The sequence below is a fragment of the Erpetoichthys calabaricus genome, chromosome 1 (assembly GCF_900747795.2).
Source record: "Erpetoichthys calabaricus chromosome 1, fErpCal1.3, whole genome shotgun sequence".
NCBI classification, from domain to species: Eukaryota; Metazoa; Chordata; class Cladistia; order Polypteriformes; family Polypteridae; genus Erpetoichthys; species Erpetoichthys calabaricus.
In genome coordinates, this window is record NC_041394.2 from 210424765 (window position 1) to 210445355 (window position 20591).

Here is a 20591-nt window from a genome sequence, read left to right on the forward strand (position 1 = left end):
CATGCCTAGCAGTTATACCATTAGTGGTAAGACTATCTACAGACCAAACCCCTCCAATAGCTACACATTAAAACTAACAAGAACTGTAAGTGAGGATACAGAGAAAACGTGGACATTCTCAACAATCTAACCCTGATCACTCCTCCCCCCCTGCGTTACAGGAGATTTAGATGAAGAAATCTGGATTTAAGTTTATGAACTGAACATGCATTAAACTAGCATAAGCTTCATCTGCTGAAGAAACTATAAAACCAAGGAACTTGTTCTTGGAAAAAAATCTCCTATCCCCCCCCCCACCAGTAATGCCTCATTCCATCTGGTGCCCAGAAGCAGGTCTGTAGTTTATAGGAAAAGGTCATTCTGACCGTGATTACACAGAAAATATTCTCTGAATTCAACACTCAAGTTCTGTTACTTGACTTTTTTTGTTAAATAACTAGCACTGTTATCCTTATCTATAAAGTGAAGGCCCAGCAAACGAAATGTCGCCTCTCTAGGGAGAATTTCATTTTAGGAAAACCCTCCCATAATCACCAGTGTGCCAGATGACCCCATTAGAGAGGGAAGATTCCAGCAGAATAGTAGTTATCTGTAGCCTCCATTGCCTCTTTTAGAATGTCATAGTAGAGCAAACAGAGTATTAAATAAACATGTAGATCAGTTTTTCAGACTTTCCTCGATACAGGAGACGCCCCTGTAAAACGCAGCGGCCATTTTAAGACGTGGAGATTTTTCCAGACTTTATGAAGGACACGTCCTTGAGGTCCTGGAACCTCGGAATAAATGGCCTAGGGCAAGGGGAATCATAGTTTACAGTGTAAATGCACCCTTCTATTGAAGGAGCAAAGTCCTTCTGAGAAGGGAAGACATTTTGAGCTATTGGCTTTCTCCAGTTTACGTAGACTACAAATATTGTGACAAGTCATGTCTATGTGGCCAATTCTGAGTGAGCCCAGACGGTGCATGATTGGAAGGAACTTTGAAGTAATTTTTGAATCGACAAAACCAAACTTAAACTAGGGACAAATTTGAAAAAGGTGAAAAGAGATTTAAAAAATTGAAGCATCACTAATTTGTAACATTTTAAAATTGAATTGATCAATTGAATTGAATATATTATTTTTCTGTCAGTGTAATTAACCTGTCAATGTAATGTACATGTACTGATGAAATTACAAATTTCACAAAGTATTTGTTGACCCAGATGATTTGAAAAGGGTTTTATGAATGTAGCTTTGAAGGAATTTTTCCGGGGGCGCTATTGTAAATAAAAAAATGTTGTGAGTAGTCATGGCATTTTATAACTCAGATGGCACTGATTTTAATATCGTTAGATTTTTAGCAATATTTTTCTGTCGCTGAACAGAAAATGTTCATCAAATTTGGAATATTTATATAAAAAAAGGCATTGATTGGACCATGATGATGTCACTGTTTATGAACCCTTCAAGCCAAACCCTGATCTAAACCTCCACAAATATTGGTTGGTTGGTTGGTTTGTTTGTTTGTTCTTTATTTCGCCTTATACAATTTCTTGTATTAGGAATTTGTTAGTTTTCACATACCCCCTGGGGTCAGAGCGCAGGGTCAGCCATTACAGGAGCAATTACAGGTTAAGGGCCTTGCTCAAGGGCCCAGCAGAGTAGGATCTCTTTTGGCATTGACGGGGATTCGAACCGGAAACCTTTTGGATACCAGCGCAGATCCTTAGCCTCGGAGCCACCACTCCGCCCTAGGAGTGTGGCACTAGGAGGAAGTTCCTCTCCTTTCTCTTCTGTTTTCTCATTTCATACAACTCTGGGGGTACATTTTAACACCAAGTTATCCATCCATTCACTTGTTTTTCCTGAACCTTCTTAATCCATTATTAGGGTGTTGGGGTACCAAGTAGATCCAACTAATATTGACTGCTAGTATACTTGCACATGTCCAAATTTACACAAACACACACACCGGGCAATTAAGGATTGCTGTTTACAAAAACCTATGTGTTTTAAGATGTGATTTTTTGGGGACATTGCAGACATGGGAATGTGTAAATTGTATACAGAAGATTGCCAAACTTGGAGGTGTGAGATAACATAGCACTCTAATGCTACCTTGTCATCCTCTATGCATATCCATCACAAAAGAACAGATTTACATTGTGTTTTAGTGTAATACAAATACATTTTTGATATTAATTATGATATTTTTTCAATTCTTTCATCTAGAATTATTTGCCTTCACACTTGTCTGATTTAAGTCCTTGATTTTTTTTTTCTTTTTTCCAAAACCAATTTTCCCTCATTCTTACCCAAATATTTTAAAGCAAGCAGTTGAACAAGGATACAGCTTTAGTTTGAACATGGGTACATTAATATTCTAACAATTCTTTTAGTTGCTTTTTGTTAGATTTTAATTTGGATTATTCATAATTATGGGATTTGTTAAAGTGTAACAGATGTGTATAAGCATGTGTACATTACTTTAGGGAGGACTGGTTTTTAATGTATGATCTGAGAAAATGTGAGAGGGGTAAATGGCAGAAGGTTTCTTCATAGATGTATAGTTGTAATGATTATGGAATTTATTTGGGAATGCTGGGCAAGTGATCGAACTATAAATTTATTGGTCTGTTCTTTTGGTAGTCGATTTTAAACTATTTGTGTAAAGCAAAGAGATGCATTACAGTGAATTTCAAGTTTATTTTATGTGGTACTATATGTTTTGCTATTGAATAACCAAATATGTGTCCTGTGGTTCTGAAGTGTACTTTTTGCACAGTAATGCCTGGTTTGTGATTCTATTTTCACAACAAAAGTTCAAATGTTTTGGCACTAGTCCATCCTTTCTTCTGTGCATTCAGTTTCTATACAGCAGATTCATCATAGTCAATGGTCCCGATGGCTTTCCCAGTAGCATGGGATGCTAGATGAACAATGATGATGTGGCCTGTGCAACAAAATTATTATTTTTTTTACAATGCTCAAGAGGTATGATTGTGTGGAAGACAAAAGCAAGTCTTCACACAGGTGCTAATGGGAGGGATGTTTAGTGGCTGGATATTTATTTCACTGAGGAGAGTTTTTGTTTTTTTTTTAATCAGAATTCGAAGCATCTGTCTGCCATTTTTATTAGTTTTTATTTCTATATTTTTTCTGACCTTACCTGGAAATTCAGTTTAGTTTTAGTTTTCCTTCATCATGTATTTTTAGTTTTAATTTAGTTTTTATTTCACATTTCTATTTTATTTCTATATTAGTTTCAGTTTTAGTAATTATGGTGTGGTTAAAAAGCTACTGTGGAGTTTAGTTTTGTGTCATAATCAAACAGAACTGTACACTTAACGGATTTGGATTTGAGTTTAATGCTATTGGACGATTACTCCACTACATGGTTTACTATCTGGTTTTGTTTTTGTCTGATAGAAACAAGCATAGTCAAAACCAGATACTGAATGTGAACACTTTTACACAATTTTATGATGTGTTAAATATTTTCTATGTCATTTGTGCTGAACAAATGTGCACTTACTGTTGGCACTTTTTATCTTTTTCTTTTATTGCACAGAATGGGCCAATCTGAAATGAAATTTAGGTGAATTTTAAGGTTTGAGGATTTTTTTACTCAAAATGTCTACAGCATACAACATATATATCTCGCTCCAAGACAATGTGCTTAAAATGAATGCCTTCAATATTTCATTCAGAAATCTCCCATAATAGACTTTGTGCTTGAGATGGAATCAGAGATCAATATGGTTGGTAGAAGAAAAATAATTTATTTCTGAGCCCGGGGTCAGAGGCGTACCTAGGGTTTTCAGCACCCGGGGACAACTGAAGATTTTGCGCCAGTTGATGGATGTGGCCCAAAAGTTAATACAGACCTACAATTTTGGTGTAAAAACCACATGCCAAATTTCATCCGTCTATCTCGTTGCATTTTTGAGTTCTCTTATTTATACACACACACACTCTCGCAATTCCAAAAAATGGTGTTTTTGGACACGGCATGCATCAAAATCTTGAGATCAAATTTTTTTCGTGATTACTATACTTCGTATATGATAAAGTAAAAACGATTTCTCCTGTGCGAAGTGGCAGGTGAATTACTATCAACAAAAAGCAGTCACCTGAGAAATAAACTGAAATGTTACTCACTTGTGATTTTTCTGTCTGTACGTTAAAGGTTTTGTTGACAAGCACATTCTGACTTCTGCCGTTTTGAATTACATCTTGATGTACAACAAGCACAAAGAAAGGTGGCACATAAATCGATTTTCTATTTCACAAACTTTACACACCCGCATTCAGCTCGCTCTGTCAGCGCAAATGCTGTATGAACACCCACCCTCAGTCACCAGCCACTGTTCACTGGATAAATATAGTATACTAGCCAACCCGCGCCGCATAATTATGTATTGATGGGTGAACACTTCCTGAAAAACACAGTTGTCCAAATGGGGTTGGTTTTGAGGATACGACTGTAGGTGAATGAAAAGATGTTACTCTGGAGAGGGCAACATACAATACAGCATTTTACACGCTGCATACAGCGATTCACATCGAAGCATAGACACTGCTAAGACCATGGGATACCCCTCGCAAACTGTTTTACACTCTGCATACAGCGATTCACATCCGCGACAAATATGATTCTTCTTAGATGGTGCTGTCGCGTCCACCCTTGCTCTCGAAGCAAACGCACTGCCTGGTCATGTGCCCATTCGCAAGAGCAACTAATAGAGACCTGCCCACCAACTCTTAAGACCATGGGATACCCCTCGCAAACTTTTACACGCTGCATACAGCAATTCACATCCGTGACAAACTGTTTTACACGCCGCATACAGCGATTCACATCCGCGACAAACATGCCTCTTCTTAGATGGTCCTGCCGTGTCCACCCTCGTTCTTGAAGAATACACACCGCCTGGTCATGTGCCCGCTCACAAGAGCAACTCACGGAGACCCGACCACCAACTCTAAAACCATAGTGTGTAAAACAGTTTGCAGGATGTGAATTGCTGTATGCAAAGGCAGGGAACAATAGTCAAATGGAAATAGCCTATGATAATTTTTCATCACATTGCATATAAAACTTTTTATAAATTTGTTCAGTCACTAAATGTTTCTAAAACTAGTTAGTTTTAAGCAAGTTGTGATAACAGGTTAATCAATATTTTAGTAACTAATATTTTGCTGTGCTGTAGTAGAAGCCTACCACTCACTGGTTTACCTGGCATGTATCTGTAATAATGATGCACTTAAATACATAAAAACTTTACTGATTTTTTTTTTTTTTTTATATACCTGCAATTCATCTTCAAAAATATACACTTCATATTGTTGCTTATTATTTAGAAATTTATTTTTTGTATATTTTTATATTGTAGTGTTAAACTTCTAATGCATGCCTTTAGTAGTGCAAATTAGAGAAATGCTAAAAAAAATGTATCCTTTTTGGGCTCTTTACAATGACAATGAGGGATTTTTAATGTAATGTTTTGTGTGCACATGCATACACAATATTAACTGCAGCCAAAGTGTCCACAATACATGCTTTTTTTTCCCTTCCATTTCTCATTTAATAAATGCCTATTGCTGTATGTTCAATATTTAGTTACAGAGGAAAACTACAGTTAATTTACCTTTGAACCAAGTGGGTGTGGGGTGTGTGTGAGTGTGTGTGTGTGTGGGGGGGGGGGGGTACCCTTCTTTGATTATTTACACATCCTAGATGATATTCAACAAAGTCTGAAGTTGGCAGTAACCAAACTGATGCCAGCTTCTGTTTCCTTTTCCTATTGTAGAGTTACTGGTTAAAGACACTCTTGTCTGTACATTAAAAGTGATGCGATTATGTAAATAGGAAATCTTATATCATAAATGTGTAACTTATTTTAAGAAATGGTTTAATTTCCTTAAATTAGTTAAGAGTGGACAAGATTATTGTTCCTTAAATCTAATTGCTGATTGTTAATTTTTTGTGGTGTCCTTTTTAGATTTACTGAGTTTTGGACTTATTATTTTAACTAATAAAGGTTTTCAAGCTGCAAGCACCAAATCTAAAATTTATGAAGTATTCTGGACAAAATATTTTCACCCACAAATTCTTTGTTTGTGATTGGTGCAATGTGAGGTTGATTGTGCTGCTGCCTCATAGGTCCATCATCCACACTTTGAATGCCTATCATGTTTGCATGGTGTTAACATGTTATTTTATGTGTGGGCTGCTTCTATTTCCTTTCACTTCCCAAAGCAGTGCAGGTTAGGTTGAATAGTTCTGAATTCCCCATACTGATCGTAGGTGTGTGTTTATTGCAACTGCATAATTTCAGTCTGGTGCCTGATACTAAAAAATGGTCTGCTGCTGCTTGTGATGTCTTGTTACACTGGAAATGACGATGCCAGGTAATGGATGAAAATCCTTCATTTGATTGTGATATATAGTATGGGGGCCTTCAAAATATGTAAATATGTTTTCGTCAGAAAGTTTCTGTCACTGCCACCTTTCTTCCTTTAGTGTGAGCTATGAATAAAACCCTGTGTGCAAGGGGTGATCAGAGTCGTCGTCGTCTTCTTCTTTCGGCTGCTCCCGTTAGGGGTTGCCACAGCGGATCATCTTCTTCCATATCTTTCTGTACTCTGCATCTTGCTCTGTTACACCCATCACCTGCATGTCCCCTCTCACCACATCCATAAACCTTCGCTTAGGCCTTCTTCTTTTCCTCTTCCCTGGCAGCTCTATCCTTAGCATCCTTCTCCCAATATACCCAGCATCTCTCCTCTGCACATGTCCAAACCAACGCAATCTCGCCTCTCTGTCTCCCAACCGTCCAACTTGAGCTGACCCTCTGATGTACTCCTTTCTAATCCTATCCATCCTTGTCACACCGAGTGCAAATCTTAGCATCTTTAACTCTGCTACCTCCAGCTTTCTCTCCTGCTTTCTGGTCAGTGCCACCGTCTCCAACTCATATATCATAGCTGGTCTCACTACCGTCCTGTAGACCTTCCCTTTCACTCTTGCTGATACCCGTCTGTCACAAATTACTCCTGACACTCTTCTCAACTCTACTCCCTGCATCCTCACAATTCCACTGACCTCCCTCTCATTTACACACATGTATTCTGTCTTGTTCCTACTGACCTTCATTCTTCTCCTCTCTAGAGCATATCTCCACCTCTTCAGGGTCTCCTCAACCTGCTCTGTACTATTGCTACAGGTCACAGTGTCATCAGTAGACATCATAGTCCACGAGGACTCCTGTTTAATCTTGTCTGTCAACCTGTCCATCACCATTGCAAATAAGAAAGGGCTCAGAGCCGATCCCTGATGTATTCCCACCTCCAACTTGAATGCATCTGTCACTCCTACCACAGACCTCACCACTGTCACACTTCCCTCGTACATATTCTATACAACTCTTACGTACTTCTCTGCCACTCCCGACTTCCTCATATAATACCACAGCTCTTCTCGAGGCACCCTGTCATATGCTTTCTCCAGGTCCACAAAGACGCAATGCAACTCCTTCTGGACTTCTCTAAATTTCTCCATCAACATCCTCGTAGCAAACAGTGCATCTGTGGTGCTTTTTCTTGGCATGAAACCATACTGCTGCTCACTAATCATCACCTCACTTCTTGACCTAGCTTCCACTACTCTATCCCATAACTTCATGCTGTGGCTCATTAATTTTATTCCCCTGTAGTTACTGCAGTCCTGCACATCCCCCTTATTCTTAAATATCGGCACCAGTACAGTTCTTCACTTCTCAGGCATCCTCCCTCTCACTTTCCAAGATTCCATTAAACAATCTGGTTAAAAACTCTACTGCCATCTCTCCTAAACACTTCCATGCTTCCATAGGTATGTCATCTGGACCAACGGTCTTTCCATTTTTCATCCTCCAAATCTCAAAATATTCAATGGTGTTGATAGTGGTTGTATACAAAGATTAGTTCTTAGGCACTAATTATGTAAATTACAAGTTCATAGTATTTATGATTTGTATGTTTCTTGTTTTAGAAAGTCAATATGGATGGCATAAACCTCAAATTTCAAGTATTGTGTTATCATTGAGATTCTAACGCTAGTGAAAAATTTGTCTTTGGAAATTTAATTCTTGCCGAATCAAAGTGTACCAGGACCAATCCCCTTCCTATAGTTCAGCCAAGAGATAAGTTGCAGAAATCCTTTTTGCATAATGTCTCTTGAAGGTATCTCTGGCCACTGCTTTTATATTGACAACAGAAGAAAATATTACCATCATGTAGTGAATTGTAATTGAGCATCAGACAGTGATAGCATGTGGGAAATCAGTCATACTAGGGATTAGATATGGGTTGTCCATTCTTTGTGAACAATTAAACACCAGTAAGGTCTGTGCATGTTGAGTGCCCAGATTGTTGACTCCTAAAATCACTGCATCCAGTGCTCCTAAAATCATTGCATCCAGTGCTCCAAGAAGAATCTTGATTCAATATTCATTTTTATTCATCACATGCACTATTATACATGTACAATGTGCAGTGAAATGTAAGCCTAATTAGCACAACAGACTGTGCATTAGAGAAATAATACAAGTAATAGATAATGTACTGTAGATACAGATGCATATATAGAAAATATGATAGGGGTATTTTGTCAATAAGTGGCATGTCCTGATTAAGAAGTCTTGTATCCTGAGGGTAGAAGCGCCTTTTAAATTTATGTTTTGACCATAAGATTATGGAAACATCCGCCTGATTTTTCAGTAGGCTAAACAGGCAGTTCATGGGGTGTGAAGGATCTTTAATAATTAATATTGCTCTGGGTCTACATCTCCTATTGTACATGTCCTGTAGGGGGGCAGAGCACAACTGGTGAGTCACTTTACTGTTTTCATCACTCTCTGCAGGGTTTATGGTCTTGCACTGAGCAGCTGCCATACCAGGGTTGTGATGCTCTGGGTTAGTGTGCTGTCTAAAGCCCCTGTATAGAAAGTATTTAAATATCACTGTGGATACCCTAAATTTCGTCAGCTGCCTGAAATGATACAACCACAGTCTTGCCTTTGTGACCAATGCTTGTGCAAATAAGGTTCAGCTCAAGCCCTCTGAGATATTTAATTCTCAAGGTATTTGAAGGCATTTACCCTCCCCACTGGGATCCCCCTGATGGTTAGCAGAGTTGTAGGACCGCTACTGCTTTATGCTGAAGGCCATAACCAGCTCCTTGGTTTTACTGACTTTTAGCTATAGGCTGTTCGCTTGACACCATGAAAGCAGACTCTCTACTTTCTTCATGTATTTTGCCTCATCATTATTTGAGATGAGACCTAGCACCACGTTGTCATCAGGAAAAATTATTATGGAATCGGAGCTGAATGTGGCTGCATAGTCATGGGTTTAGACAGAGTACAGCAGGGGGCTTTAAACACCTCTTTGTGGGGCTCCAGTGTTAAGTACGATGGGGTCAGAGATGCGTTTTCCCTTTCTGACCACCTGTGGTTTCCCTGTCAAAGTCCTAAACCCATTCACAGAGGCTTATATTCAGGCCCAGGTCCTTCACCTTAGTGAAAAGTCTGAGGCACACTTATGTTGAAGGCTGAGCTGTAGTCAAAGAACAGCAGTATTGCAAAATGTCCAGGTTTTCTGTCTATGTGTGCAAGAGTGGCGTGCAATATGTAGATATCATCCTCTGTTAACCTATTAGGGTGGTATGCAAACAGTGTGTGCTGTGTAAGGTTTGAAAGGTGCCTTCTCCAGACTGCATGTTTCAGGTCTTTCTGTAGATATTCAATGTGATTCAAATTGGGGCATATAAAAGGCCACTACACAATAGTCCAATATTATGTTCTAAGCCATTTTTGGGTGCTTTTTGTGGTGGGTTTTGTGTCATGAATCCATGACCTGCAACTGAAACTGAGCTTACTGGTACTGGGCAGTACATTTTTGCTCCAGAATGTCTTGGTAGTCTTGAAATTTCATTGTTCCCTGCACAGTGTCAAGTCACCCTATGCCAGACACGGCAAAGTGACCCCAAAAATAACTGTGCCACCTCCTTGTTTCAGAGTAGGTATGTGTTCTTTTCTATGAAAGCTTCATTTTTTTGTTTGTGGACATATAGCTGATTTGACTTGCCAGAAAGGTCCAGTTTTGTCTCTTTTTTGTCCAAAGCACATTCTCCCAGAAACATTGTGGCTTTATCAATATACATTTTAGCAAATTCCAATCTGGCTTTTTTTTTTTTGTTTTTCTTTCAACAGTGGAGTTCTTCTTGGTCTTCTTCCATTGAGCCCTCTGTCACTCAAAAACCAATGGATGGTGCGATTAGACAATGTTGGACCTTAATCTTGGAATTTGGCTAGTATTCCTTTGCAAGTTGTCCTTGGTGTTTTGTCTGCCATTCTCACCTCGTCAAGGGAGGATGTCTACAGTCCCATGGACCATAAACATCTTAATATTTGTAGCTGTTGTCACAAGAAAATAAAGCTGTTTGGAAATGGTCTTATGGCCTTTGCCTTTAACGTGTTTGTCTAATTTTCTTTGTGGTCTTCTTAGACAACGCTCTCTTGTTTTCTGTCTTTGGTCCATGTTCAGTGTGGGGCACATGATATCAAACAGCAGAATGACTGACTACGTTTCTTCATTTACTGCAAATAGGCTAAATGACTGATTTATACAATTGGAAACGTGTGATCCTAATTTATTTAATTAAGAGTGTATCCCCCCCCTCCCCCCAAAAAAAAGCTAGCTGTTGTTTTTGTTATCTTTTTCTAGGGTTCACAGCAAATGTGTCCATTTTAGACTGTCTTTGTAGAGTAAGAAATGCTTGATCACTTTTCACACTTGCATTGCTTTTCTCAATGACATATGAAAGACATTCAGGTGTACACAGGACAACTGTTTTTCATTTAATCACATTTCAGGAGGCAAACAGCACTTTTTCAGTGAGCTGGAAGGGTACCAACAGATTTGGCAATGTCTATATTGTACTATTGCAAATGGTTTTATGTGTGAAATGTATTCCAACTTTTGTTTACTATAACTGAAAATTTAAAGAAAAATTTAGTTTTTTGGTGAGGTTGTGTGTGTTTGAGTGGTGGTGGTGGTGTTTTTTTTTTTTTTTTTTTCTTCATCAACATTAAGGACTGTTAGACAATCTGGCTTAAGCATGTTTAGGGTCATGGTATAAAACTTTCATTGGAACTTTAATATCTCTTTAATCATTTTTAGATTACAATTCATGTAAATATTAAGATTAAGTGTTTAAGTAATTTCTCTTCTATTTTTCTTTTTTAGTTTTGTCATGCTTGAAGTTTGATAACCTGAACACTTTTTATGGAGATCCAACTTAATCTGTGATTGCAAATGTTACTGACTACACCACTTCTACACACACTAATTTTAGTATGGTGATGCTAAACTGGACTTCTAGAAACTTGTGAATTTTGGAAGAGGTAGAACTGTTCAAACTTTAGGCATTCTTGGATCACCATCTCTTCAGCGTTGCAAGGTATGAATGTAAAATGTGTTTGTTCCTGCAGTGTATTTAATTCTTAATTCATAATGCATACCTTGTAATACCTTAAATAATAAAGCTCAACCAAAGTCCCCTTGGTGGTCCTCTTTTGCTTGAATCCATAGAGAATGTACATACTGTAGCAAAATTTCAAGATAATGGGTTGTGGAGTGGGGTATAAATCATTTGAGAAATCTGATGCTGATAATTCTAAGAAGTTTTGACAGGGTTTTCAGAAACTGTCAAAAATGCATATTTTCTTTTCACTTGACATAATTACATACAGTACTGTCTATTAGTAATAATAAGTTTGTGTTAACAGAAAAGCATAGGTTTCAGCATCCAATGGTAGTATAATATAAATATAATCTAACTTTAATCTTGGTTGTTCTTAACTTTTGGCTCATTTATACTCTTTCGGTTATTGGTCAACTACTATTAAATCAGAAAAGTTACATTTAGACTGTAGCCTATTCTGCATCTAAAATGAGTAAGCCTGAAGGATTGAGATTTGCATCTTGGCATATTGCAGCCATTTTTCATAGCTGTTCCAAAAATACATTTATAAGCTTCATTTAAACTGTCCAATGCACTCCATCTAGACCTGGACCAGATATGGGTATTTTTTACAGGAGAGTGACTTGGCAAAAGGTAAAAGGTCTCAACATAATTAGCAATTAAATAATAATAATCTCTGTAGTTAGGATATAGCGGGTTGGATAATGGATGGATGGATGGATGATCTATCTTTGAGCTCTGTAGCACTCTGGGATTGTTATCTGTATAGAAAGAGTGTTTTTTTTTTTGTTGGTTAAATATAATACAGTAATCCCTCGCCTATCGCGGGAGTTACGTTCCAGAGCCCCCCGCGATAGGTGAAAATCCGCGAAGTAGCGACCTATATTTATTTTATTATTTATACATATTTTAAGGCTTTATAAACCCTTCCCACACTCTTATAAACCTTTCTCACTCTCTTGTTAACCTTTCCCACGCTCTTATAAACACTTCCTATGATCTTAAACACTTTCTACATTCTTAAACACCTCAGACCAACACTGCACACTGCCTGCACGCAGCGATCAGACGTCAATGTGTCTGCACTCGCTTTGTGAAGGGGGGCAGCTGAACTCACGCTGAGCAGAAATGGACTTTGTGCTGCTTCTGCCAAAATGCCGTCGCTCTGCACGAGGAGTGTGTCTGTGGGTGTGTGAGAGCTGAATGCACCTTCGCTCAAACCCCCCCTCCCCGGAGGCGCAGTACGCTCCTGCCACTTCGCATTGTCAAGGGGGTGGGGAGCTGAATGAACACTAAGGAGAAGTGGACTTTGTGCTGGCTTTGTGCTGCTTGTCGCTCTGCGTGTCTCACTGTCTTGTCTTGCGTGAAGTTAAAATGTTTTATAATAGTGAGATGTTACTCATATCCTTAGCCCGACATCCACATATCATATGTGTTAACAAAGTGTGTTTTATAAGTTTACATGTGTTTAAAGCATGTGGGATGGGAATTTTAAGGCTTAAACTATAAAAATGTTTATTTATATGGTCTTTCTATATCGCGGATTTTCTCCTGTTGCTGATGGGTCTGGAACATAACTTCCGCGATAGGTGGGCAATCACTTGTATTTAAAAACCCGCGAAGTCGTGAATCCGCGAAAAGTGAACCGCGAAGTAGCGAGGGATTACTGTAATCTCACAGAAAAACAAAAGCAAAAAATTAATTTAAATTTTTTTTTCATATCACCTAAGATTACAGAAAATTATGTATAAAAACTCTGATTTTGTAGTGTTGCATCAGTTGATGCTTAATAAATTCGGTTTCAAATTTATTAGGCTGCATTTAACTGTTCAGTAACAGTATTTTCACAGTATGGAAGAAACAAATGCTTCCCTCTTTGTTTAGACAGAATAAAGTCCTGAAGGCCTTTATTTGAAAACACACAGGGGGATTAAAACACCAAGAATGAGTGACTCTAGGTTTGATAAATACTGCTTTATAGTTCAACCTACATTAGCCTATGAAAGGTTCTGAACATATACTCCTCAGGCAAAATATCAATATTAGACTTTAATACCTTTTTTAATTACAAAACATGTCCCAGGATCAGGTAGAAGTGATGTACAGTATATGTACACTTCTAAAGGGTGTGTCTTGTGAAGGATAGTAAATAATTTGATCAGTAAAAACCTGATAACATCAAAGCTTGCCCAAATGAGCCGATCAAGCCGATCAATCACCTTTTCATATGATTCTATGTTAACATTTTTTACTGTTTTTTTGTAGTGTTAATAAAGCACCATTCCAAGGTTATCGTTAACGAAAATTAAAATCAAAACTAAAGCTATTAATAAAAAACCATGTTCGTAAACTGAAATAAAATAATTAACAAAACCAAAATGAAAAACTAAAACCAAATGTAACTATTAAAGTAGCCAAAAAGACTAATTGAACTAAAGTAATTTAATTTTAGTAAATTTTATTATTTTTAGGTTTCGTAACAACCAGACTTGCGCAAGGGCTAACCTGGGCTTTAGGGGTTTCGAAATTTAACCAAAATATATTAAGAATTTCACATTTGGTTTTTGAATAAATTATTCCTGCTGTTTTAAATCTAAAACAGAAAGTCATCCACCACGAGCTGCTCGCATATATTCATCCCAGTGAACAGAGGCTGGTGACGGAGGGGTGGGTGTTCATGCAGCATTTGCAGTGACAGAGCAAGCTGAATATGGGCACGTGTGATGAAGAAAGCAATTTACTGTGTAATAGGGACAGTTCTTCAGGAGCTGATAGTGACAGCATGATAAATTCTGGTCCAAGTATAAGTGAAGTGTACCGATGGTGGTGTTGATTTTGCTTTGAATGTGCTTGGCAACTTTCAAAGCTTCCATTCACTGGATCACCAGGGCTAAAGAGAGAAGTATTAGATACAGATAATCCTGTACAGAATTTCAGTCTGTTCATAAATGACAACATGTTAGCTATAATTCTGACAGAGCCCATGATGCAGTGTGTATACAGCAATTAATTCAGCAGCACATGCTAAGCCAGATTCCAGGCTTTGCAAGTCTGATGTCCGTTATGATGAGCTGCTGCATTTTTTGCACTTCTTGTATATAATTCAAACGCCCGAAGTCGGAATGTGCTGGTCAACAAAAAACTTTTACAGTATGGACAGAATAAACACTAGTGAGAAACGTTAGTCTGCTTTTTGTTGATAATAATTCACCTGTGACTTTGCAGGTTTTTTTTGGAAAATAAAACCGCATTTATCAAGAGGCTAACAGTCAACATACAAGATCAGCATATTGTTGCTGACCAATCACTTTTGCTTTAAAAAAGTTGTTTAACAACGGTGCGATACAAATGTAAAATTCCTGAGTTGGCAATGTTTCTACTGAATTACAGTTAGATGGGTGAAGAGAGTCTGCCAACTGATGAAAAACTAAATATTTTAAAGTATTTGTCCCTCTCTCTCTCTCTCTCTCTCTCTTTCTCTCTCTAAATAGTTGAAATATCGTGCTCTTTTTGTTCTTAACATAAGCCACGTCATTCATAAATATTTTGATTCGTGTATATATAATATACTAGCTGTAAAAAGCACGGGGACCTAGAAACTATTGAAATCGTCAGGGGAAAAAAATTGAAATGTAGAGATGTCAGGTAATTGAAAGGAAGTACTCTGGGCGTCTCTCTCCTTGGAGGTTTCGTTTTGCCAATGTGCTTGCATCACTTGTGTATTAGTGGCTAATAGTGCTGGGTGGTATGACCAAAATTCTATATCACGGTATTTTTCAAAATTTCACCGGTTTCACGGTATTGGACGATATTTTTTTCCCATGCATGAGTGGATGTTAACCACATTTTCCACAGCAATTACTGGCTAAGAATAACCTATTCCACTGTCATGAGAATTGTACATTGTCAAAAAAACATTTTAATGTGCACACAAGTATTAATACAGGTTTGCATGGCCCCATAAAGTGATAGTTTTCAAGGGGGTGGCGCTAATGAAGAGAAGGAATCACATTGCATGACAGATGCAGTCAAAATATAGAGCCTTTTTATTGAACAAAGTTCAAAGAGTCATTTAGACTTAGTAAAATATCCAGAGGTGATTGTCAAAAGTTGTATTGCGCTGAACATGTCTTAGAAAAGGAATAAATAGTAATTTTTTTTTGTAAACTAGCTACACTTTGTTAATGTTAACAATCTCTTTCCACTGACACGTTAAAGTGACTTTTTAAAAAACTTTACCATCATTAAACTGCATAATATTTAAACTAATAAATAATAACAATACAATAAATAATAGTGCAACTTCCAGTATTAATACTATTACTTCCAAGACTTCAAAGCCCAGGTGCATTACACAGTATTCACAAAATAAAAATAAAATAAAACAAGTGCAACTTGGTGATGACATCTTTACCAACTGAACCATCATTAAGACAAACTGCATTAATATGGACCTTGCTTCAAGCTAAGCTATATACATCTTAATACATAATCGCCTGCCTCCTCACTCACTCACGTCTGTCCGAAGCCGAATGCGCAGTTGCATTCTGCGCAGCTGCCTGAAAAACCTTACGAGACCGACATCCAACCCCAACATCGCGGCAGGCGGCGGATTTACGGCCGCAGTAATTCAAAGAGAAAGGCGACGTCGAATAAAGCTCTAGAGGCCTGAAAGGTGATTTCGACTACAGCTCAAGGCCTAATTACGCATTCTGATTCAATTACGCATTCATTCAATACACCTATATCAGGTTTGTGGTGCTTATACTTATTACTATTCCATATTGTACTGGAACATTCATCATTCAATATTATACTATAGGCCTGGAAAATTCATCAACTAACAGTACAAGCCTGTACAGTAATGAGTAAAGCGGACTACAATTATTACAAAACAACTTCTTAGTTACTTATTATTTGTTCTTCATACACTGCTGACACAAACTCGTGCCCATTTCATCTTACGTTGTCGAAACGGGCTCTTTGTCTAGTAAATAATAAAACTACAACTTGCATTTATAATGCTATTTGTGGTATAGCCCTACGGAATCGTATTAGAGCCGCTGTGAAGAAAAAAAAATACGGACATAGTGAAGAAAAAAAACAAACTGTCGAGATTAAAGTCGACATTTCCACATTATTCTCATAGTTTATTTTGTCATTAAAGTAGATGTCGTAAACTAAACTTCATCCTAAAATCAATGTTTAATTTACTAGATTTTCTCAAATCCCGTCAAAAGTCAATGTAGCACATTAAATGCTTTGTGTTGTGTTCTCCGGCCCAGTTGTTAATCACTGCGCGCTTCTTAAACTGACTTCTTCTGCACTAAGAGGAAGCGCAGGCAGCGATCGCTGCACAGAATACATTCACTTCATGATATTCCTGCTCTCTGAAAATGTAGAATGCCAAGATAAATTTTCATGATGAAATGCATTAAAGCAGGTATTAAACATTCACGGTAGTTCTGTTCCCTCACACTAAGGGGTCCCCAGGTGTACGTTCAGTGTAGAGAACTTTTATGGCAGGTGTGACGAGGCTCCAAAAAACTGGATGTGTGAATAGGTATCGCACAGGTTTAACTTAAATATTGGGTTTGTGATCTGGTGGTTGGAGACATGAGCACAGAATTCAATGGATGTTCTTCTGAGTGGGCTTTCTTTATTGCATGCGTGCTGTCTCTTTCTGACATACCAAAACCCCAGTTCCTATCCTTCCATTTTCTTTCTCCACACGATAAACGTCTAGTGAAATTAAACGTAGTTATAAACTTAGACCACGGAGTGTTCAGAACTTAAAAAAAAATCTTTGCTATACATGTTTAATTATGCCATCCATTCAGGGTTGCGCCCATCCCAGTAAGCATTGTGTGCGAGGCAGGAGCAAATCCTGAACATGGCACCAGCACATACATCACAGGGTGAATACGAGCAAAACATACACTAGCAGGGTTAATATAGCAGAACAAAACCCCACACTCTACATGACTTTGAAAGGAAACTGAAGCACGCCAAGTAAACCCACCAGAAAAACATGCAAATTCAAAGCGGGAAACAACCGGGACCCCATTGCTGCGAGGCACATGATTAATACATGCTTTAATGCATTTCATCATGAAAATTTTATCAAGTATTTATCTTAGCATTCTAAATGTTCAGGGAGCAAGAATATCATGAAATTAATGTATTCTGTGTGCTGCCTGCACCTCCTCTTAGTGCAAGAGGAAGTCAGTTTAAGAAGCATGTAGCGATTAACATGGCTCCGGGAACCCTTAACACAACGCATTTAATATGCTACATCACTTATAACGGGGTTTGAGAAAATCTAGTAAATTAAATATTCATTTTAAGATTCATTTTAGTTTATGATGCTCTACTTTAATAACAAATTACGAGAATAAAGTCAACATATCGACTTTAATCTCGTCAAACGGCGAGAATAAAGTAGAAATATCAAGAATAAAGTCAAAATGTCGACTTTATTCTCATCATAAGCGTCGAGATTAAAGTGAAAATGTCGAGAATAAAGTCAACATGTCGTCACGCTGTTACATGGTACCTAGGTACATTACACAGTATTGAAAAAAATAAAATAAGTACAACTGGGCTCGCAGTATTATCCAGTAGTATAGAAACAGTATTCACACATTTGAACATAATGGTCCACATCCGACCTTTTAAATCCAAAGTATCTCCAGACAACAGACGTGACTCCTTTTTTCAGCAAAAGTTCATCATTTTGAACTTTATGGTCAGCTACAGCTTCAGTTTAAGAATGTTCTCTGTCTATTTTCACCGCACAATACCTCCATTACAGCATGTACTCTGTTGCATGCCTGTTTAGCGGTGTAGCATTGAAAAAGAGCCCCCGCGCAACACCGGTGTAGCAGTGAAAAGAGTCCCCCTTAAACAGTTTCCCGCAGTGCCACGTTCCGAACGTTGTTTAGGCAATTTAAACCAGTGTTGTGGTATAAGAAAAATCCATATCATAACAAAAATAAAAAACGGTTTTCGGTATGATCTGGTATACCACCCAGCATTAGCGGCTAAGCAACCGTCTCTTTTTTTTTTTTTCTGAGGTTTCGTTTTACCGAAGTACTCGCCTGGCTTATGTATTAGCCGCTAAGCGAGTGACTCTTTTCGGATGTTTCGTTTGCTGATGTGCTGGCATCACTTGCGTATCCTCGGAGGTGGGGAGGTGGGGCCCTTAGCCAGACTCCACCTTTCACTTCCGGGGCGGTCAGAAACACACACTTTCATGCATAGACGGTTTTATTTATTTATTTATAAATATTTGTGTATGTGTGTGTGTATGTGTGTGTGTGTATATATATATATATATATATATATATATATATATACAGTGGTGTGAAAAACTATTTGCCCCCTTCCTGATTTCTTATTCTTTTGCATGTTTGTCACACAAAATGTTTCTGATCATCAAACACATTTAACCATTAGTCAAATATAACACAAGTAAACACAAAATGCAGTTTTTAAATGATGGTGTTTATTATTTAGGGAGAAAAAAAATCCAAACCTACATGGCCCTGTGTGAAAAAGTAATTGCCCCCTTGTTAAAAAATAACCTAACTGTGGTGTATCACACCTGAGTTCAATTTCCGTAGCCACCCCCAGGCCTGATTACTGCCACACCTGTTTCAATCAAGAAATCACTTAAATAGGAGCTGCCTGACACAGAGAAGTAGACCAAAAGCACCTCAAAAGCTAGACATCATGCCAAGATCCAAAGAAATTCAGGAACAAATGAGAACAGAAGTAATTGAGATCTATCAGTCTGGTAAAGGTTATAAAGCCATTTCTAAAGCTTTGGGACTCCAGCGAACCACAGTGACAGCCATTATCCACAAATGGCAAAAACATGGAACAGTGGTGAACCTTCCCAGGAGTGGCCGGCCGACCAAAATTACCCCAAGAGCGCAGAGACGACTCATCCGACAGGTCACAAAAGACCCCAGGACAACGTCTAAAGAACTGCAGGCCTCACTTGCCTCAATTAAGGTCAGTGTTCACGACTCCACCATAAGAAAGAGACTGGGCAAAAACGGCCTGCATGGCAGATTTCCAAGACGCAAACCACTGTTAAGCAAAAAGAACATTAGGGCTCGTCTCAATTTTGCTAAGAAACATCTCAATGATTGTCAAGACTTTTGGGAAAATACCTTGTGGACTGATGAGACAAAAGTTGAACTTTTTGGAAGGCAAATGTCCCGTTACATCTGGCGTAAAAGGAACACAGCATTTCAGAAAAAGAACATCATACCAACAGTAAAATATGGTGGTGGTAGTGTGATGGTCTGGGGTTGTTTTGCTGCTTCAGGACCTGGAAGGCTTGCTGTGATAGATGGAACCATGAATTCTACTGTCTACCAAAAAATCCTGAAGGAGAATGTCCGGCCATCTGTTCGTCAACTCAAGCTGAAGCGATCTTGGGTGCTGCAACAGGACAATGACCCAAAACACACCAGCAAATCCACCTCTGAATGGCTGAAGAAAAACAAAATGAAGACTTTGGAGTGGCCTAGTCAAAGTCCTGACCTGAATCCAATTGAGATGCTATGGCATGACCTTAAAAAGGCGGTTCATGCTAGAAAACCCTCAAATAAAGCTGAATTACAACAATTTTGCAAAGATGAGTGGGCCAAAATTCCTCCAGAGCGCTGTAAAAGACTCATTGCAAGTTATCGCAAACGCTTGATTGCAGTTATTGCTGCTAAGGGTGGCCCAACCAGTTATTAGGTTCAGGGGGCAATTACTTTTTCACACAGGGCCATGTAGGTTTGGATTTTTTTTTCTCCCTAAATAATAAAAACCACCATTTACAAACTGCATTTTGTGTTTACTTGTGTTATATTTGACTAATGGTTAAATGTGTTTGATGATCAGAAACATTTTGTGTGACAAACATGCAAAAGAATAAGAAATCAGGAAGGGGGCAAATAGTTTTTCACACCACTGTATGTATATATATATATATATTATATATATATATATATATATATATATATATTATATATATATATATATATATATATATATATATATATATATATATATATATA

At 38.0% G+C, this 20591-nt stretch overlaps 1 protein-coding gene across 13 annotated transcripts in view; it reads left to right on the forward strand.

Annotated features, from left to right (window-relative positions):
* The window catches only part of foxp2 (forkhead box P2), a 613104-nt gene that overhangs the window by 94466 nt on the left and 498047 nt on the right, over nucleotides 1-20591 (forward strand). For 11 of the 13 annotated variants that reach the window (XM_051928699.1, XM_051928698.1, XM_051928705.1 and 8 more), the window contains exon 2: nucleotides 11274-11487. The exons of the other annotated variants lie outside the window; for them this stretch is intronic. The gene's annotated coding sequence lies outside the window, so the exon portion shown is untranslated. The remainder of the gene's footprint in view (nucleotides 1-11273; nucleotides 11488-20591) is intronic. 13 annotated transcript variants of the gene reach the window in all.